The sequence below is a fragment of the Enhydra lutris genome, unplaced genomic scaffold (genome assembly GCF_002288905.1).
Source record: "Enhydra lutris kenyoni isolate GAN:26980312 unplaced genomic scaffold, ASM228890v2 scaffoldscaffold13, whole genome shotgun sequence".
Lineage (NCBI taxonomy): Eukaryota > Metazoa > Chordata > Mammalia > Carnivora > Mustelidae > Enhydra > Enhydra lutris.
This window is the reverse complement of record NW_019154097.1, coordinates 13,122,870-13,145,477: the sequence shown is the minus strand read 5'-3', so window position 1 is coordinate 13,145,477 and position 22,608 is coordinate 13,122,870.

Here is a 22,608-nt window from a genome sequence, read left to right as displayed (position 1 = left end):
ACTAGATGTAGTTACTTTGTAACTAGATGAAGCAAAGTCGAGAATTGTGTTTGGTGGGTATACCTGCATGGTACAGAGTTTGAACCAGCTACCTCCTTCCTTCCTTGTTTTCCTTTTATTATTTTAAAGTCCCTTTCACTGATTCATGTCTTGGTTTTTTTAAAAGTTACACTGCATGTGCTAATTTTCAGTTCTGAGGGATGTATGGTTGAGCTCCATGACCTCTGAGGCTCCTTGCCATTCTGTGATGCTGGGACTGGAAGTCAAGAGGAGTTCAGCACCTGCTTTCTGAGCCATCGTGGCCATCTGCCATCTCAGACTTAATCTTATCCATCTTGGAGTCTGCCACTTTTCAGCCGTGTGGAGATGTTGCCAGCCTCCAAAACCACTAAAACGGTACAGAAAACTGCATTTGACCCCTTGGGGACTCCCTCATCTTCTGTGTGGAGATACTGGCAGGCTCCAGAGACGTGAAAGTGGTACAGAACCTGTTTGTTTGACCTGTTGGGATTACTCATTGGCATTTCCACATTCAAAAGTGCAAAAATAATTGAGGTATGTAAAAAGAAGCCCGAGGCCACACAGAAACTTGAGGTAGTTTCATTCTTTGATGTTTAACTAGAATTTGTGGGTATTTGATTGTCTTGTGTTCATTTATTTAGAAAACATTTGCTGAGTGCTTCCTCTAATACTCTGAAATTTATGAAATTGCATTTTTTTTGTGGATGAAAGATGATAAAATGGCAGTAATGTCACATGATCTGACCTAACATAGGCCAGGAGCCATGCCAGGAGCTGGAGATGCAAAGGGATGAAACACAGCTTCTGACCTGAAAGGGTTCAGAGTCCAGGGAGGAGGACGCAGATAGTTGGAACACAAGTGATATAGCTTCTGTTACAGATGTGTACAAAGGGAGGTGTGTGGTACACCCCCAAGAGGGAGGGACCAAAACAAAGGCTTCCTAGGGAAGCCTCCTGGACTTTAGTATGTGGAATAAGAGATTTTTGGTGAAGTTCTCAAAACTGACCTGCCATGCTAGGGGTGCATAGTATGGTAGCTTTATACAGTGTCAATTTAGCCTCAGGTCTAACTGCTGTAATAAATCCTTTATTCTGTATCATTCGTCATGGCTCTGCTTCTCTGTCCCCTGATGAATGCACCCAGTAAGTCTCAGTTCACCCTATGTTCCATTGATTAATACTCCATTGGTCCATATTTGAGGACCATAGTAAGTAGCACAGAATAATATAGTTTCAAATGCCAGCATCTATGAAGATATGGCCCTTGAGTTGACTTGGAGATAGACTGCCACCCCAGCTCCCCACTCAGCAAGTCATGTCTCCAACTCCTACATCAGGACAGAGGTCATTGTTTAATTCAAGGCAGTACCTTGTAGGGGGCTCCTGATAGCATCTAGGTGCTATTCTAAGAGCTTTGCATGCATTAATTTACTGAATCTTTACAACCTGTGAGGTGGGTACATGGGTTATCCCTATTGTATGGTTTAGGAAACTGGGGCACAGAGTGGTTGAGAAACCAATACTGTATGTATAGTCTGACTCAGAATGCAAGATATTGCTTGAAACTTTTCATTTTTCTTATTTTGCCAACTTCTCATTTCAGAGTAGAGATCCTTGATCTGCATCCCTTTAACTGCTGGCTATCTCCTCTGCCTTCCACTATCAGAGACTGTGTTCCCTAAGCCAGAGCTATAGAGCTCTGACCCTTCAGAGGTCCCTAGAAATGAGAGCCTTCAACCTGAATGTTGCCCTGGTGGAGGATCTCCTTGGGCCTGCTGCCCGCCTCCAAGCTAGCATTGTGCAAGTCCAGCTGCACCAAACCAGGCCACGGGGAGGGAGGAACTCTGGCTTTCAGAAAATAAAACAGAGTTTAGGAGCTGCCTGAGTTTTGAAAGGAGAGAGAGCAAGGAAGATATGGGGCTAAGGGCTTCCACAGTCTGCCCAACCTGCCTGTGGGTTATTTCCCATCTCTCACACCCAGAAACAACAAATGGCTCCCGCTGACTAAGCACATTGGTGTTTTCTGGGCCTTTGTGCCCTTGTTTTCTGGTGCCCTCTGCCAGCTCATTCCTATTGACTTCAAGGCCCAGCTAAAAGTCACTTTCTGAGATATTTCTTCTAAGGCTAATGCACCTGAGAATTTAAAGTACATGGAGCCCTTGTGCAAAGTCACACTTGTAGGCCTTGCTAAATTGCAGATTTTAATTCAGTAGTTGTGAGGTAAGGCCTGAGATTCTGCATTTCTATCAAGCTCCTGGGGTATATAGATGCTGTTGATCTATATCAACAAGGCTCTAGATCTTTTCCTTTAGTCCTTTTTGGAAACTTAAGCCTGCAGAAGTTATTTCAAGAGAAACATGATATTTTTTTACTAACTCAAGCTAATTTGGCTTTTAGCAATTGGTAAATTCTTTGGGTAGATATCTGCTGGGACCAATGTCCTGGTTTGCCTGTCATGGTATGTTTTCCTGGGACATGGGATTTTCAATGCTGAAACTGAGAAAGCCCTGGGCAAACCAGGATGAGTTGGTCTTCTGGCCTCTGATGGTTATAGCTGGGCGGGGCTATACCCCTCCTATTTTAAAACTTCCACAACCGGTGAGGTCTTAGATAAAATTTTGCTAAAGCTATGAATGTTTATTAGCCAGCAGGTACGAAAACAGTCCTACAACAGTCTTAGAGCCCAAAGAATGACAATAGTCCTTTCTTTCTTTTAAAGAGAGATGAGGGGTTGGAGGGAGGGGCAGATACAGAGAGAGAGAGAATCTTAGTAATCTCCGTGCCCAGCTTGGAGCCCAATGTGGGGCTGGGTCTCACGACCCTGAGATCATGACCTGAGCTGAAATCCAGAGTTGGACCCTGAACCAACTGAGCCTCCCAGGTGCCCCTCTACAACTGGTTCTTAAGGCTTTGGGGGAAGGCTCATTCTCTCCCTTAGGCACTGCAAGTACCACTAGAATGATAGGTTCTCTGTAAAGTGGACTGAAGGATATTACAGTGACGGAGCCAGCCACCCTTGCAGTTGGTTCAAGTGACAGCCTCTATGGAGAGAGAGGAGGACCAAAGGAACACTAGACCTCAGGCACTGCACCAAAAATATTAGACTGCTTGTTGAATTTGCATATTACATTAAAGCAGAGCAGTGGGCTTTGTTCTGCAGCCAGTGAGGGGCCTCAAGGGCTTCAGAGCAGAGGGCCGGTGCTGGGGGTAGGGAGTGTCCCGCTCAGCCAGCGAATCAGCTCTGTGCCTTTCTCAGCCTTAATTCGATTCAGGTTTTGTTGGTCTTTGTGATATTTTGCCTGGAGGATGGGTGGAAGGTCACCTCAAGAACTGACCACTACTTAAATGTATTTTTCTCCACATTCCCTGAGCTTCCTCTTGTTTTTTTTTTTTCAAGACCAGAAAGGGAAGCACAGAATTGGTTTCCCTGGGCTCTGGGGAGCACACAAAACAAGACCCCTCCCTGCATTCAGAAAAGCCAAATCATGTGGTACCCTGGCGTTGCTTTGGAACAGCTGAAGGTTTTTGTTGTTGTTGTTGTTGTTGTTGTTTTCCCCCTAAGGAGGAAGGAGGATTTTCTAATTGAGCCTCAGTCTCTTAAAAAAAACCATTTTTTTAAACTTCTTTTTCCTGGAAGAAAAGAAAGAAAGAAAAAAAAAGTGAGATTTTCTTTGCCTCTAGGCCTCTCAGAAGAAACGAACTTGGTGAGTGGAGTTGGGGCTGCTGGGATGGAAGTTCTGTGAACAGATTTTTCGGAGCAAGTGTTAGTGAAGCTCTCATCCTCCCTGTGGATTTGTACACCAACCTCTGACACCATTCAGCAAAACAACTTCACCTTTCACCTACTTTCTTTGTTTTCCAGCTGTTTGGTTCATGCTTTGTGCGCACAGGGGAGCAGCTCTTGATTATTTGTTTGCTTATATCATTTTTCCTTCTATGAAGAGGAAGGATCAAGGTCCTTGGTAAGGCTGTGGAAATTAGGAGACCAGGAGACCAGGGCGGTGTGAGTGTGTCACTGTTGGAAAGGACTCCAAAGAGCTCTAGAGATTTGTGGCTCAGAGTTGGATGGCAGCCCTTGTTTCACAGAAAGAAACTGAAGAACCTGAGACTTGGAGAGGAGAGATGGCTTGCTTGAGGCTGGCAAGTGAATAATGAGATCTGAAAGTTTTTTTAATGCTCTCAATTAAAATTCATGGATTCTCAGTGTTGAGAGGGACCTTAACAGTTTTGTGTCAAACTTCAGGCAGATGCTCGATTTCTGGTCTGTCTGTCCTCGTGAAATAGCTGTATGGCTACTGCTGGCCACATTGGGTGATGGGGCAACTGCCAGCATCCCAGAAAGTGGGGTTTTATTCGATGATTCCCTTGGATGAAGGATATTTTGACCAGGACTGTGTTTTGAACTCTCTCTTTCTGAATACATTAATTTCAATTAGAATTATACCAATGTTGGTGAATTTTCACTGGAAAGGTATTTCCTAGAGCAAACCTTATTTAGTTTTAATCAATTCATTTAGGGCACCTAAGAACCTTTAATTTCCACAAAGAATGAAGCCTCTCCTAAACATAATCCCGCCTTGGGGCAGAAAATCTTATAGCTCTGTTTTGTAGAACAAATTTAGGAAGATGCTAATCCTAGCAATGGAATAAATTCTGAAAAGGTACATATAAATTTAATTTTTTTGAATCAAATAATATTTTAATATATAGAGAGGAATTTACCACTCAGAAGCAGTCAATGGAAAATATATTGCTAAGTGAGAAGAGCCATATTTATATAAGATAAATCAATTTTTATTAGTACATATGTTATAGATCATTTTGGAAATGGATTTTAACAATGCTTATTTGTGTGTGAAGTTTTGGGAGAACTTTCTTTTGCTTGTCTGTATTTACTAAATTTCTATATTGAAATTGAAAGCATCCCAACAACAAAAACTCTCAAAATAACCAATGATGAATCCTTTAGGAAAATGAAGAATGCTTTGGGTAGAGAGAATAGGCATATCTCCTCTTTTATCATTTTTAGACTAAAGAGATATTCTCTCTCATTCTCTGTGAGAAAGACATAGCCCCAAAATCATTTTCCTCCTTCCTCTGATCAAAATCCTACCATGAAATGTGCGTGCATATCAAGTCTAATCTCTTCTGCTTTATTGTTAAGACCCTGTGAACTTGACCCGATTTTTCTCTCTCAGATTTACCTAATACTGGTCCCATTCTGATGACACTCACTTTAGTCAAGCTCATTTCTTGTGTCCAGACCTCTTGAGCCCAACCTTTTTCTGCTCCAGTGTCCTTGTTTATTTATTTATTTATTTTTTACACTGGAATGTCCTTTCTGTCTCTCCAAATTCAAGGCCATTTGTTCTGTAAGACCCTCAACTAATTTTTCCCTTTTCTGACTTCCTGTGGCAGCTCTAGTCTATATTGTACCATTTAACAATCACTGACTGTGCCACCTAGGCTCAGCCTTTGATGCTGAGTGGCAGAGGCTAATTTAGCTTGCTGGCTGGAGGGTCTGAATGCTTGGAAGACATGCTAAGTAGCCTCGAATGATGCGGTGAGTTGGAATCCAGAGAAATAGACCAAAAAGACAGCAGTTTGCTCAGTGGCTGAGCAAATGAGCAGTTAGATGCTAGAGCAAATGGGGCATGAGGTGTAAATAAGCATAGAGGAGGGGCGCCTGGGTGGCTCAGTGGGTTAAGCTGCTGCCTTCGGCTCAGGTCATGATCTCAGGGTCCTGGAATCGAGTCCCGCATCGGGCTCTCTGCTCAGCAGGGAGCCTGCTTCCCTCTCTCTCTGCCTGCCTCTCTGTCTACTTGTGATCTCTCTCTGTCAAATAAATAAATAAAATCTTAAAAAAAAAAATAAGCATAGAGGAGGTCGTGGCCTCTTGTTCCTCTCATGTTGGACTTGGTGTAGTCTGTCTGGGCTAGGGACTGACTGTCACTGCACACTGGTACCCTCTTTAAGAGAGCAAAGCAGGGAGTTCTCTGGGGGCATTCTGGAGAAGTCTACTCTTTCCATCTCTCCACATAGTCATCGCCACCCAAAGTCCAGGTTGATTCAGACACTGTTTGTAACCAGTCAGAAGAAACCGAAGCTAGAAGTAGCTTAGGCAAAACCTCAGGGTATCCAGTAATCAAATAACCAAGCTATAGGAAGTATGGCTGCAACTTGACCTCAGGAACTGGGTGTCTAGACTTGGATGCTGCCAAGAATCTTTTTTGTTTCCCTAACCTCTGTTTCTTTCTGTATTTGGATCTTCAGTGTTGCAGACAGCATTCTTTTACATGGTTGTAAACATAGCCATAAAGAGCTCCTAAATTTTATAGCTTTCAACTTCCACTATCAGAGGCTGATTCTCTTATTCCAGTTGGGAGAATCCCAAGGAGGGGCTCTAATTGGCATGCCTTGTGTCAGATGCTCACCCCTGACGAATCAAACACTTGGGGGGAGTCATAGCCATGTAGGAAGATGCCATGTAGTTAGGGGTGGGGTGAGTAGTTCCCAGGAGTACGGGGTTTTGGCAAACAATCCCACGCATGTCACACCTAATAGCACAGCAGCTACTGTGTACATAGTAGCGCTCAGTACAGACATGTTGGTCAGTATGCTGGAAAGCAGAAAGGAAGAACTATGGTTTAGTGTACCACCCTTCCTATTGCTAGAGCAAAGTCAACAAGTCTTTATTGAGAGTTGCTCTCGGAGGATTTGATAATTGTTGGACTAGCCTGCAACTCTGTACACTGTCATTTTTTTCTGCTGTGTTAACCCCAGGACCTGTGGCTACATTCAGACCCCCCAACAAACCTGGCATTTCTTTGCCCTGCAGAGAACTCCTAATGACTTCCATTGTTATCTTGGTCTTGGTGACTGCTGAGTCACTGCATTTCCCAGAGGGAGAATATGAAGTCACCAACACTGCCAGGTTATCAGCAGTCATAAGCTCTGGATGGATGGAATGTTTCTGGGGAGAAATGTGAGTGAACAGAGGAACCTGACACTTCTTTTTAGAAGGTTGCCATTAGCTCATCCTGGGTAGGTCAGCTGGATGGCAGGAGGGAATAAGAGGAACATTAGCATAAAATGCCTCACTCTAGGTCTCCTCCAGCACTAGGGGCACCAAAATCAGTAAGTTCCTGGTTCATGAGGCTGGTGGAGAGTCTGCTGTTAGAAAATTAGATGAGGGACAAATCTGTGAGGTAGGGAAGGAAGTGTGGCATGAAGACCCAGACATGCCTGGGTCCTCTTGTTCGATCTCTTCTTGCTCCTTTCTGGCTTCTGCTGCTTGATCTGGGCTCCCCAGCTGCCCGTGCTCCCCACCTCTCATTTCCAGTCACTGCTGAGCTTTTGACCTACCAATTTATTCAGGACTTATGCCTCTCCTTCTCTCTTCTGGCACATGGATGTTTGTTGGGCTCTCCGGTGGTCCCTTGATCTGTCTTTTGAGCCCTTTCTTTTTGTGACCTCTTCTGGAGGTGGTTCATCCAGGTGGCACTAGGCAGCCCAAGCTCCACATCCCTCCCTAGTACCTGACTCTAGGGTCACTGGTGCAGCTCTCAAGGTTGCTGGGTAAAGCTTTTTTCTTTGCGGGCCCCAACAGTGCTGTGTAGGACTGAATCCAGACTGTAATAGCCTCTTTACTTGTGACTACTTGCCATCTAGTCCATGCTGGACTCATCTGTGTGCCCCCAGCATCTGGCACAGAGCCCAGCATAGGGAAGGCTCAGCAATGATTATCAAGGGATTAGGAAAATGTTTACTGTTACCTTTTCCCTACTCCTTCTTTGGGTTCAGATGCAGCTTGTCACCACACTCTTTCCTGTTCTCCTTTTCCACCTGCTTTAATTCCTTCTCCAACCATTCTGTCTGAGAGAGTGTGTATTAGTGGTTAAGAATGTGGATTCTAAAATCAAATTATCTGGTTTTAAATCCTGGCTCTTTTACTTCTTAACTTTGTGACTGATTTCAGGTTACTTCACTTCTTTGTGCTTTAGTTTCTTTATCCGTCAAATGGGAGTAATAATAGGTACAGCCTTATAGAGCTTTTGGGAGGATTAAATCTGTTAATATGAGTAATGTGCTTGGAGCAGCAAGCACGTGGTATGCAGTAGGCATTCTAGAAGTGCTGGTTGTTGCTGTTGTTTTCTCTGTCTTTGCTGTTCACTCCAATGAGGGTCATTTGACTTTGTTCCATCTTGTGTTCTTGGGCTAACCCTTAACCTACCCTCTCCTTGTACTCAATGTATATGCCTCAGCCTTAGTTTTTTGGCCCACACGGCCACATATTTGCAAATATACATTTTTGATTGGCTGACTCTGAGCCATAGCCCAGGAGACAGCCATCCTCATTCGTTTTATGTGTTAGCATCACCTCCTCTACTAATGGCTCTTTCCTCAGGCCAAGTCCTGGCTCAGACCTCATCCTTTTAATGGCTGATTGAGGGAGCTGCAAAGGAGTAAGGCTTATCTCTGCTGCTAGATCAAAGGTTGACACACTTTTTGTAAAGGGCCAGGTAGTAAATATTTGAGGCTTTGTGACCACACATCTGACCCTTCTCTATAAATCTTTGATTGGTAGCATTTGCCCCTTTCTATAGTGTCAGTACTTCCACCATGGCCAGTTTCATGCTACAAATGTGAGCCACTGAACCTAAAGCTGGGAAGGGAGATGCACAGTCAGTTTCACGTAGCTATAGCATACCATTCAGCCATAGCCCCTTCCCCGCCCACTCTTGGGGTCCTGAAGCTTAAACACCTCATTGGAGAAAACTTGAAGTAAACCTTAGCTCCCATAGTCTCTGCCTCAAGATTAGGATCTTTTCTATGTTTTCATTAGATGGGTGTCATTATCTTGCTCTTTCAGACTTCCTTAATCCTCAGCTGTTGCCTGCTTTGATCCCCAACCCCTGCGTGCTCATCTGACCCCCTGACTCCCTGAGTTTGTGTGGAGCACAGATAGTTGTACACTTCCTGATATACCCTGGCTTCCTGGCTCTCCAGTATCTGACGTGCTTCTGAGCATAGAGCATATCCACTCTACCTCCTGCAGGGGCTTCTGGCTTCCAGGCTGTGACTTGCCTTTGCCACTCCCTTCCAGTTCTTGCAGCACACCCCTCGGGACTCCAGGAGGCTCACTCTCATCCTACTGAGTGGTAACTTAGTTCTAAGTTCAGTTCTCCTTTCCCTATCCTGGCTCCGGTCTGATCAGCACCACCTGTCTGTGAAACCCATACGTGATTTTCACTGCCATTGATTCACACAAAAAATAATTATTTGGTGTTTTCTGTGTGCCAGGTTCTGTCTAGGCATGGAGGATACGTCAGTGACCAAACAAGTAAGGATTCTCTCCCCTTGGGGAGATTATGTTAACGTGTGAGGAAGCACGTACTAAACAATAGGTATAATAATAAAAAAAAAAGAATATATTATAAAGAAGGTGATAAGTAGGATGGAAAAAGTGAGCAGGGAAAGATGACCTGACAGTGCTGACAGAAGGCACGTGGTGCGAGTGGCCTCAAGGTGACACTTGAGTAAAGCCTTAAAAACCACTCCATGTGTTCTGTACTTTGTACACAACATCTGCTCGTCATCAACACTTGGTCATAGGGGTAGGTCGCTCACTTCAGCCTGAGAACGTCAGAACTTTTTATTTCTCAAAGAGGGACTATTTACAGTAAGAGAGACAGAAAGTGTTATAATTGTGTGCTTGGGCTTTGGTGTAGAAAACATGGCCTTGGATCCTTGCTCCGTGGCCAATTAGGGCAGCTGTAAAAGTTTACCTAATTTGCTAGACAGTGTGTTTCTTGAGGGCCGCAGCTGGATCTGTCTTGTTCACCCTGTTGCTACATGCCTAGCATAGTAGTATCTGACTCTATTAGTACTTGTAAAATGAACGAGTTCAAAGTTAGGTTTCTGGTTTGCTCATTAGCCATATTATCCTTGGAAAATTCCTTTCTGAGCTTTCAGTTCCTTGTATGTAAAATGGGCATATGTTAATCATGATGAGTAGAGGAATCATTTCCTCATGTTACTGTAGGAGTTAAATTGTAAAAATTTATAATGCACATATAGAGCACTTACCATAGTGTCTAGCACACAGCTAGTGCTTACTCAATGAATGTTAGGAATGGTTACTGTTTGTTAGAGTCAGCATACAGAATCAACGTTCTGTGTCAAAGACGCTGTTATGGAAAGATTCCTTGCTTCCTTCCTCAGTAACTTGGTCCTATCAACCAAGCCTGCACAGTTGTAACCTTTGAGGGAGTGTGAGAGGTGTGCTGGGGGGTAGATGGAGTGAGGAATGGGGGCTGGAGGAGCATAGGAGCAGAGGAGAGAGCTGAGGTAGCAGGACTGAGGGGGTCCCTGGAGCACTGTGGCCAGGACGGAGGCTGCTGTATAAACAGGTGGTCACTCAGCCAGAGTTGGGGAGTGGAGTTGCAGTGTGCAGGGGATTGATGGAATGTTAACAACATTAAGTAGAGTAATTATTAGGGTATGTATAGTCATCACTAGTAGGGTCGGGAGACAAGGCCTTGACTTTGTATCCTGTGCCAGGGTCTTTCTCCATCTTAAAGTATCTTCTCAGTCCAAGTTCCCTGGCTTTCCCAGCAGTCCCCAGTGTCTGCTGAACAACTCTCTTGCCTTTTTGATTGTCTTCAGTCTGGTCTCCGAAGTTTGTCTCTCATGAAGCAGTCAGCCTGGATGAGATCCCTGCTGTCTTTAGGGGCATGATCAGGGGCATCACTTGCTAACTCATTAGGAATGTAACCATCACTCTGGTTGTTCCCAGTGAGTATAGACGGTCATTCCGTGCTGTTGCACAGAAGGCAGCATTCTGACCAAACAGGCCTGGTGGTAGAAGGCTTCTCTTCCTCCTAGGCTCCTGGCGGGAAGCTGATGTTTTATGAAAGTCAGTTGCCATCCAGTTAGTTGGCAAGATTTGTTTAGGAGCCTCTGTACATCTGTCCCTGTGATGAGGGAGACAACGTTTTAGTGCAGAAAAGATGATGATCCTCATCAGAATCTCTGATTATTTCCTGAGGTTTGATTCCTAGAAGTGGCTTTACTTTTCTAAGGGTTAAGAATACTTTTCAGGCTCTTTATATGTATTGCCATATTGTCTTCCAAAAAGAATCTACCAATTCATATGCCCACTCATTGCATTGATAATGCTCATTTTATTATACCTTTGCTAGTACTAGGTATTATTAAGAGTTTTAAAATATAAAGGAGAGATTTAATGACATTTCTTTGAATAAAGCTTCATTTTTTATTAAAAAAGGATCAAACATTTAAAACTGTTTGTTTGCTGTGGAGATGATAATACTTGATATCCTCACCACTGTGGATCTGGCAGAATTTTGGCTTGATCTTTTTTAGGCTAAATTTTATTTATGGCATTTGTTTCTTTTAAAAATACATACAGTAAAATTTACTTTCTTTGTTGTTGTGTACATTTTTCTGATTTTGACAAGTATGCAGAATGTGTAACTACTAACACAATCAAAGTATAAGGTTTTCTCCCCAAAATTCCCATATACTGCCTCTTGTAGTCAAACCTTCTACCAACTGTTAGCCCCTGGCAACTACTGATCTAGTCTATGCCCATATTTTTGCCAGAATGATAAAAAAGTGTCTTTAATAGAGAAAAAAAATTTTTTTTAAAGATTTTATTTATTTATGACAGAGAGAGATAGTGAGAGAGAGAACACAAACACGTGGGAGCTAGAGAGGGAGAAGCAGGTTCCCCACTGAGCAGGGAGCCCAACATGGCACTCTATCCCAGGATGCAGGGATCATGACCCAAGCCAAAGGCAGACACCTAATGACTGAGCCACCCAGGTGCCCCTAGAGCAAAGATTTTTTAATTTTAAGTCCAATTTAACAGTATTTTTCTTTTTTTGAAGTTTTAGTATAAATTCTTAAAAAATTTTTATTTGCTTTTATTATGTAAAGTTAGCCAACATATAGTACATTAGTTTTTGATGTGATGTTCAACAATTCATTAGTTGCATATAACAATATTTTTCTTTTGCATATATTGTGCTTTGTTATCCTACCAAGAACATTTTGCCCAACCCAAGGTCACAAATATTTTTTCCTCTGTCTTCTTCTAAAAGCTTTCTAATTTTACATTTATGTCTTTAACCCATTTTGTTAGATTTTGTGCAAGGTATGAGATGTTGGTCAAGATTCTTTTTTTTTTTTTTTTTTGATATTGATATTCAGTTCTGGCACCATTTGTTAAAAAGTCTACCCTTTTCTATTTAAATGCCCTTGCATCTCTGTCAAAAATCAGTGACCAGAGGCACCTGGGTGGCTCAGTGGGTTAAAGCCTCTGCCTTCGGCTCAGGTCATGATCCCAGTGTCCTGGGATTGAGCCCCACGCCGGGCTCTCTGCTCTGCAGGGAGCCTGCTTCCACCTCTCTCTCTCTCTATCTGCCTCTCTGCCTACTTGTGATCTCTGTCTGTCAAATAAATAATAAATAAAATCTTAAAAAAAAATCAGTGACCATATGTGTTTTTTTCTGACCTCTCTATTCTGTTTCATTGATACATATATTTATCCTACCTATTATAGTGAGTTCCTATTCTTTTGCCTTTTCCAGAATGACATATAAGTGGGATCATACAGTGTATAAAATTTGTGTCTAGCTTATTTCTCTTAGAGTAATGAATGCCTTTGAAATTCATTCAAGTTGTTGTGTACTTCAGTCTGTCATTCATTTTTATCGTTCAGTAGCATTGCATTATATTAACGTACTAGAGATTGATTAACCATTCACTTGCTGTTCTTTTTTGAAGTTGGTTTGGCTATTATAGTTTAAGAATCAACTTGTAAATATCTTTAAAACTTGCCTTCTTATTGGGACAGTGTTGGGATTTCTAGTGGTCTAGAGATCAGTTTGGGGAGAACTGACATTAACAATATTGAATCTTCTAATCTATGAATATGGCATATCATTCTATTGATTTAACTCTTCTTCTTCTTTTTTTTTTTTTAAGATATTATTTATTTGACAGAAAGAGACACAGCAAGAGAGGGAATACAAGCGGGGGGAGTGATAGAGGGAGAAGCAGGCTGCCCACAGAGCAGGGAGCCCGATGTGGGACTCAATCCCGGGACCCTGGGATCATGACTTGAGCCGAAAGCAAATGCTTAACGACTGAGCCACCCAGGTGCCCCTCTATGGATTTAACTCTTAAAATTTTTTTCATCAGTGTTTTATAGTTTTTAGCTTAATTTAAGTCTTTCTTTGGACTTATCAATGGTATTGTTTTGAAAATTTCAGTTTTAATTGTTCTTTGGTAGTATAAAGAAATATAATTAATTCTTTGCATATTGACCTGTTTCTGATTTTGCCCTCTTGGAAAACACTTGCCATTGTAAAGAAGTTGACTTTATTCTGGTTGAGAGAGACCCTGGAGAATGAGAGGCCATGTGACAAGGAACTGAAGTGTCCCAGCAGCAGTTAGCATCCACTGCCAGATTTGTGAGTGAGGCCATCTTCGATGTTCTAGCCTCAGCCAAGCTCCTAGCTGAATATAGCCACATCAGTTAACCCAGATGACACTACACAGAGCCGAAGAATTGCTCATCTGAGCTCAGCCATCCCACAATATTGTGAGAAATAATGTATCTTTGTTGTTTTAAACCATCAAGTTTTGGGGGAGGTTTGTCACAGCAATGGACAAATGATCCCAGCTTACAATAGTTCACTTAGCTAGTCCTGGACATCGTAGCCTGGCCATGAGTGCTAGGCTTTTATATTTCTTATTGGGTCTCCTTGTTGCCAGGGTTAAGCCTTGTATCCCCAGGGATAGCCGCTGGCTGCCAAGTCACAGCTCTCCCTCTCGCCCGCTTACTTCACAGTGGTGTAGTCCGGATGGCCCGAATCTCTGCTTGAGCTTGCATTTGGCCACTGAGAGGCCTCTGCTAGCTTTGAGCTGTGCTGACCCTGGCTGCCAACTGTTTGCTCACTTGGCTGACGGCTGCCTATCTGCTTGGTTCCTTGGGTCCTCACCACAATGTCCTCTCTCTGGCCAGATCAAAAGCTCCAGGACATTCATTTGCAATACCTCCTTCCTACCTCCTGATACGAGATTCTTTCTCTGTAGGGATTGTTTCATGCTGCTACAAGTAGATCAGTATTTGTCATACCTGAAGCCCCAGCTGTAGTTCTAAGAATTGGCAGCTTCTTAAACCTGACCTAGAACCTACAGAGTGGCTGGATTTTATTACTTGCTCTGTGAAAAGATTTGGAACCGTGGGGATACCTTTATTAGTTAAAAAAAAAAGTAAGTCACAGCAAATACTTCCTGGCTTTCCCTTATCACCTGTACAATTTGGGACAAGTTCCTAAGCTTCTATAAACCACATTTTCTTTACTTGCAAAATAGGGATGATAATTCTTGACAAGATGATATATATGCGTTATTGAGCAACATGCCTGGCACATAGCAGTTGCTTAATAATAATAGTTACTATAATTAACTTTGAAAGTCAAAGATAGAAAGAACCCTTAGAAATTATTTAATGTAAAGACCACATTTTTCAGCAGGAGAAAGTGAGGCCCAAAGAGACCAAGTGACTTGTCCAAGGTCACCCCAGCTCAGTAGTTGAATAAGGACTAGAATACTGGTTTCTCTTTTTTTTTTTTTTAAAGATTTTATTTATTTATTTGACAGAGAGAGACATAGCTAGAGAGGGAATGCAAGCAGGGGGAATGGGAGAGGGAGAAGCAGGCTTCCCACTGAGCAGGGAGCCCAATATGGGGCTCAATCCCAGGACACTGGGATCATGACCTGAGCTGAAGGCAGAGGCTTAACCCACTGAGCCACCCAGGCGCCCCAGAATACTGGTTTCTCAACCTCTGATCTCATGCCTTTCCCATAGTACCAGAATTCGTTAGCTTAGGATGCCCTGAAGAAAAAAAGGGGAAGGAAGAATCTATAAAGTATCTATTTTATTGGTGCTTCTGTATATATCATGTCATTTTATCCTCATGATATTTCTATAAATTATTATCTTCACCTTATAGATAAGACACTGGGGCTCAGAGAAATTAAAATCTTGCCTAAAGGTCTAGGGCAGTCAAAGGAGGGCTCCAACCCAGGCCTGTCTGACTCCAACGTCAGCCCTTGCTTGTCCACCATCTCGTGCTCTTCCTGGGTTAGGGTGGGGATCCTGAGAACCACAGGAAAGAAGTGTTTCCTCCGGGCTTGGCAGCACCCGGGCTGCATTTCTTCTCAGTTCTCAGATGCAATAGCTGGTCTGCACGCAAGAGCCTTTTATCCTTCCTTCCACACAATCCTTTTAACTGAAACCAAGTGGCCACAGCTTAAGGTAATTCTGCAGAACTGGCGGCAAGAGGCCCGGCTGGGGCTTGGACCGTTCACCCCAAACGTGATGTGCACAGAGAGTGGGGCTGACATTGTTTAGCTCTCTGCTCAGCAGTGCCCAGCCAAGCCTCCCAGTCTAAATTGAGCCCTTAATCGTTTTCCTGGCATTTGCTCAGACAGGATTTTATTTTCTAGTAATAAAAGCTCCTACATTATAGGGAAAAAAAATAATCTGCTTTTTTTCTAGCTTTTGTGAATGCTTCACCACCTGTCCTTTCTCCCCCCTTGTTTTTCTGTGCTTGGGGCAGAGCCAGGTTGTTTTCTGCTTGCTGTCAAGTTTCGGGGAGCTCTGCATGGGCAGAGAAATGTACTCACATTAACTATGGCCCTGCTTCTTACTGGCAGCCTCCCATTTGTGGACTGACAGGTTTAATCCTACAGGCTTGACTTTTGGGTCTGTGGGTGGCATAAGGAAGAGGGTCCCAGGGAAGGAGAAATGAGTGAGTCACCAAGGGCTTCCCACCTAAGAAGGTCTTGATGGCTCACCTCTTTCCTTTAAAAGTTTTCCATGCCTTCCCAGTGCCTGCAGAATCTAGTGCATACTTTCAGACCCACCTGCTTCCTCAGCCTCCTTTCTTTTTGTTGGTGAAAAAGAAAATACAGTTACTTAAAAAAGTAAAAATGAAACTCATCAGAATCTTCACCACCAGGACATATTGGTATGTATCTTTCCAGACCTATGTATACATATATACATGTATATATAAAATACATAAAATATATATATATTTAAAATATGTAGATAATTTCTTTGAATCATTATTCATTTTTAATTTTGTTTATTTATTTTTACAAATTGGCCTTTGAATAAGTTCAGCTATGCAACAAAAAAGACAAGACTCATTATCCTCTGAATTCTGACCTGCATATATGGTGACAAGTGTTTTATAGAGCCAACCCAGGACAAAACCTAGCAGTAAAATAACAACCAAAAGATATGTATATATATTTTAAAAAATTTTAAGGCCTTTGCCATTTCAATTTGCCATTCTAGCTTTGCTTTGACAATTCCCACGATGTACACTGACCATTATCTACAGAGTTCCCCTTCTGTAAATGTATCATGCACTTTCATATTTCTGCAACTTGATACCTGCTCTTCTCTCTGCCGGAAATGCTCTTGACATACTTCTTGACACATGGTACGCTCCAACAAAGTGAGTTACACCTCTTCACTTCCTTTCCTGTCTGGTAAGCTCCTATTTACTATTTAAAACTCTGCTGAAATAGCTCCACCTCTGTGAAACCCCACTCTTTCCCCAAACCCACACTTGTCCACTCACCAATTAGCCACTCACTATCCATTTTGGGATACATGGGTTTGCCACCTCCCACCCCAACCTGTCTTAACTCGGAGCTCTTCCCAGGATTGGCACCCAGTATGGGCTGGGGAAACAGGCATCAGCTCTGGCAGAAGCAGCAAGTTTAGGCATGAAGTTGAGCCGAGGCATATTACAGAGGGCCAGGCACTGCTGGACTGGTCAGAGCAGCCTGTGTGCTGACGTTTGGTCAGAGATCCCAAATTGCTAAGGAGACCCCTGTTGTTTGCTGGGCTCTTCCTTCTCTGGTAAGAGCCAGCCCTCAGCCTCAGAGACCATTATAGTGCCGGAGAGCTCTTTTGGCAGACCTTGGATGAATTGTTTACTCTGTCCTTGTTGAGTGAATACAGGCTTCTGTGTGGTGTGTCCAATGCTGGGCACGTCCAAGGAGCTTCTCAAGATGCCTGGGCCAGAATTCTAGACTTAATGGCAGTGAGCTGCCAGGGAAGGGGAAAAACCCAGTGTCTCCACCCTTGACCAGATACCCTGCCATGTCTTTGGGGGGAGTACATTTTGTTCTCTCTCACCCACCTTTGCTCCCAAGCTCCCTGTACTGCGTTTCCACCCCCCCCCCCCCCCCCCCCCTTAAAAGGGAAATATTATGGTTTCTTAACTGGTGTGTAGTTGTTGCCCATCTCTGCTTCTCTGCCACCTTGCCATGCAGCTCCTGTGTTGTTATCTTGCACAACCTTCCATTTGGCCTTCCCTCCTCTTCCAGACTTGGAAACACTGAGATGAGAGTCAGGAGAAATGGTTTACTGATGCTGCAGCTGATTTGAGCAGTGTTTGTTGAAAGCATGAGTTAGGTGCTTCACAATGCTGTGGCTCAGTTTTGGGTGGTCTTCATCAAGAGAAGGGGCTTCTAGCCTTGCTGGGTAACACACCTCCATTTTCAGGCTTCCTGAGAATGAAAAATGAAACAGAAGAGGTGATGGAAACAACATCTAATGGTACCTGAACTTGCTTGATGTCTCCAGGTCTTACCAACCTGGGAGGATCACTATTGGGGTCATATTAGGAGTTATGGCCTATATTTCGCTGACCCTTGCCCCTGAGATTTTGTGCCCTAGAAGCATTTCACAGCCACTCACAAATACTCCTTTCATTCTTCCTCTCATGCCCATATTGGTATTGTCTCTGGATCACCTGGAAGCTTGTGGGTGAGGTAGTGGGTGTCTTATGTGCTCATGTCTGCACCAAGAACGCTTTCCCCTCCTGTGGAAACTCTTCAGGTGACTAAGCCGCCTCAAATGCTCTAGAGTTTTCCCTGTGCTGGGAAGAGCACTCTCCCCTCCATTGCTCCCCACCTACACCCCCTTACCCCCCACTCCTGCCCCATTTTGCATCTTAATTTATCATTAGGCTCTAAAGTGGTAATGTCCCTTGTGAAAACAGCTCCCCTAGCTTCTGCATGGAGCCCCTCTTCCTGCTGAGTTCTGACTTCTGGGTGTCGCACTTGGCTGGCATACATGCTGCAGCTTCCTACCCATCTTTGTCTCTTTTCTGGCATGTGAGCAAAACCACTTCCTCATCCTCACGTGGAGTGACTCCCAGATGCCCCAGATGCCAGTTCTTCAAATACATCAGGCATGGCTGAAACCAGTTAGGCTCAAGTTGGGACCCCATTAAAATGATAAATGTTTTTCCAGTTCTTTCCAGTTTACAAAACGTTTTTACTGAACGTTCTTTCACTTAATCTGTGAAATAGCCCTTTGAAGTACTTTTGTCTAGAGGCTCACTTTATGGGGAGTATAACATGTCGAGGCTACTTATCTTGTATGTGTCGGAGCTGGGAACTTTCAGTACTCTTTTTTGGAATATTAGGCCCCCTCTGTAATAGGATCACAATGCCCAAGACTTAGATAGTTGAGGGGGATGTGGATAAGGTCAAAATGGCTGTCTTCACACCTGGGGTTGGATGCAACTGGCAACACTCAGCGGTGATTGAAATCTCTGATAGAGCAATGGCTAGAATTGTGCAGTCTAGGCAGAAATGGCTAGACTGTCTTCCCAAGAAGTTTATGAGGCTTTTCTGTTCTTTTGGCTGGTTTTGATTTTTTTCATCTGTGCTCAACAGCACTTGGCTAGTACATATCACATAGTTATTTTTGTGGGTCTTTTATCATGCTTGTTCTGCTGTAAGTTAATTGAGGGCAGATACCATGTCTCTGGGGTCTTTGCATGCTCCATAGCAAGAGTTTTGAATATAGTAGATACTCAGTAAATGTTGGAGGAATGAATGACTATTTCTTCATGTTTCCCACTTAGGTTTCCAAGTGGGTAATTCAACTGTAGATGTTATCTTTCGGGCATGGTGCATGATCAGGCAGAATAACATAAGCCTATTGGTCTCCTTCCTCATTTCTGTGTCTTTATGTTGCCCAGCTAGTCTCTTTTGAGCCCACTGATGTATTTCACTTCCAGTTGCCCTCCCTTCCTGACCCCCCACCTATCATTTCTGAGACTAAACCAATTGAGGAAGTAGACCAACCACCTCAGTGCCATTGGTGGACTTGAAGGCCAGTCATTCTCCCAAACTTGGGCTTTGATGGTCTAGTGACATGTTCTCCAAGTGACATCTGTCCTCTTCCTGTCCATTGTTGGCTTGAGCCACAGATCTGGCTTATTTCTGATCTCTAGTTCTTCTGCTCAAAGGCACTGTCTCCTGTTAGGACTGGACATTGGCCCTGAACTCAGCCTGAGACTGAGCCCTGACATCTGATGTAGCACTTGCCAACTGTTTTCCTGGGGACAGAAACCTAGATCTATATACCAGACTATTACTGCCCATGGATGATTTGTCTACAAATAACTCCCCACCTGTCTGTCTGCCTGACGGGGGTGGGGGCAGGGCAGAGGTGGAGCGGGGAGACAGGATGCTTGGATTCTTCTCCATTCTGCTCCACTCATTTGTTTGGACCAGTTGTTTCAGTCATGCTTGGGCTTGCTGTGTCCTCTAGCCATTGTGCCTCACCCATCTGGCTGCCAGTCTGGTATTTGCCTTTGCAGCTGGGCCTATTCCTTCTGCTAAAGTTCTGTGTATATACAGGGCCAGGATTTTGTTTTGTCCTCTCTGCCTGTTTGGCATGGCTATGAGATGCCCATAGTGCCTTGTGCATACCCAAGCTAAAAATCCATTTGATTTCATCTTACTGGGCTGTTTAAGAGGTTTGGCATGGAAGAAAGATTGAAACTAATTGGGTAAACTAAAGATTAATGATTAGGATGATTTTTATTGATCTGGCCTGTTTCTATTATTATCAATTTTTTGCCCACATTCAGATTCCAAATATTGCCTCCTAGGAAACTAATATACTTGATCTAACTCAAGTCAGATATATCTTAGTCATAAGGGTCCAGTTTCTTTTTGGAAGGTGTCACTTCACTGGACTAGATTTCCTACCCAGTCTGGGAAAATACACCTTGGTAATCACCATTTGTGGATCCTTTTGACATAATTGTTGCAGAAGATTTAGTGATAGCTTTCTTAAAATAGCAGTAAGTTGTGGTAACATCTTTTTATTTTTTTAAATTATTTATTTATTTATTTGACAGAGAGAGAGAGATCACAAGTAGGCAGAGAGGCAGGAAGAGAGAGAGGAAGCAGGCTCCCGGCTGAGCAGAGAGTCCGATGTGGGGCTTGATCCCAGGACCCTGAGATCATGACCTGAGCTGAAGGCAGAGTCTTTAACCCACTGAGCCACCCAGGTGCCCCATGTAGTAACATCTTTTTAAAGAGTGATTTGGTTCAGATAAATTAATATTCCATCTAGAAAAACAGGTGAAGGGTTGCAGAATGAAGAGAAGTATGGAAGAACCATGTTATGGTTTGACAATAGATCATCGTCAGGACTTCATTCCTGAGGGAGAAAGAAAGCCATTGGGTTTGACAGATACCACCATAATTAAATATTATTGCTTTGTAAGAAGACTGAGTGATAGCTCAGAACTTCCTAAATCCACCTCAATTCTATGAGATATCTCCACTTGGTTTTCTAGTGGACATTTCAAATCTAACCTGTTCCAAACTGAACTTCCTGATTATCATTCCTGTCCATCATGCCCCTCCCTCTTCCCATCTCTCCTTCAAACCTGCTTCACTCTAAGCCATCTCATTTAAGTGTGTGATGGCTTTCTCCTTTGAGTTGTTCAAGTCCCAAACCTTGAACTCATCGTTGACTCTTCTCTTTCTTTCACATATCATATGTAACCTATTGGAAATTCTGGGAGCCTCACTTTAATAATTTGAGAATCTGACCATTTCCTACCATCTCCATTGTTACTTCCCCAGTCTTAGCTATCATGGTCTTTCACTTGGTGTACAGGTAGGGCCTCTTAACAGGTCTCTGGTTCTACCATTGCCCCTCTTCTTCCCTCCTTCCAGTTCATTCTCAATGTAGTTTTCAGTTGCAACCATGGCTCCTCAAGTCTGTTATAGTTCCCCAGTTTACCCAGAGTAAAAGCCAAAGTATTCTTCATAGCCTGGAAGATCTTCAGGCCCTCAATTAGCTCTCTGATCCCATCTCCTATCACTTTCTCCTTTGTTAATTTTACTCTGGCCATGCAATGCTTGCTGTTTCCTGAACATGTCAGTCATGTTTCTGCCTTAAGGCCTTGGCACTGGTTGTTCTCTCTTTCTGGAATGTTCTTCCCCCAGAAATCTGATATTAGCTATATCAACTTCCTCTCATTCTTTGAATCTTTAGTTAAATGTTACCTTCTCAATGAGGCCAATAGGACCATCTTTTTAAATACTGCCCCTGCCCTGCTATCTTTTCTAATCTTTCTTACTGATTCTGCTTCTTTCCTTGTAGTATGTATCACCTTTTTCACATGCTATAATAACTTACTTATTATTTCTACTGTTTATTGGAAAACTTTTAGCACAGAGTCTTGCCCAGAATATATTGACAACAAAGGTTAGTTCTTGTTTTTGTTTGTTTGTTTTATCAGAGATGAGGACTTAAAACATTTTTCTAGTTTAGGCTTGCTTTATAAAATGTAGAACTTTCTTAAGCACCATCTTTTTTTTTTTTATTGTTGAGGTGAGAGTCACATAACAGGAAATAAAACATTTTAAAGTGAACAAATCAATGGCATTTAATAGATTCACAATGTTGTACAGCATTTATTTTTGGACATACCTTTATGTATTGTGTAGCAACTTCCAAAGTATATTTGAATCAGCAGTACCTTTAAACTTGGTCTCCCAGCGATTTCTTTTGTGCCACAAATTTAAAGATTAAAAAAATGAAACCACTCTGACAGCATAGATTGTCTGAACTCTTGACTATTTTACAGGAGGGAAATCTCAAACCAGGCAGCTTAGATATAGAGTTAAAAAAAAAATAAATCCCTCTGTTTATAGGCCTTAAAAAAACAAACAAACTTTTGTGAAGTTCAGTGGTTTTGTTAATTGTTTCAAGATTTGGGGTGTTTTAAAGTGTGTTGTAAAAGCCCTCCATGATGACAAAACAAAACTCATTAACTAGTTCTTCCCTGTTGAGATTTTACTTAAAAATATAAAATGTGAAAGTTTATGGTAGGACATTCTCAAAACTGCAGATTTAAACTTATTACCACTAGAAAAGGAAAAAAAGTAGAGATAATATTGATGCATCCCTGCTTTGTTGAGCTGGTCTGGCACCGTACCTCTCCCTCCCTTTATTCTCTCCTTGTCCCTTTAGGGCACTATAAGGTTAATTCAAGAAAATTCATGGAAGGATACATAAGAAATGCTTAAATTTTTGCCTCTGCAGAAGGACTCTGGGGGTAGTAGAAGGAAGAATTATAATTACGTAATATACCTTTGTGTACTGTTTGAATTTTTACCTAAGGCATGTATTATAGTTTCAGT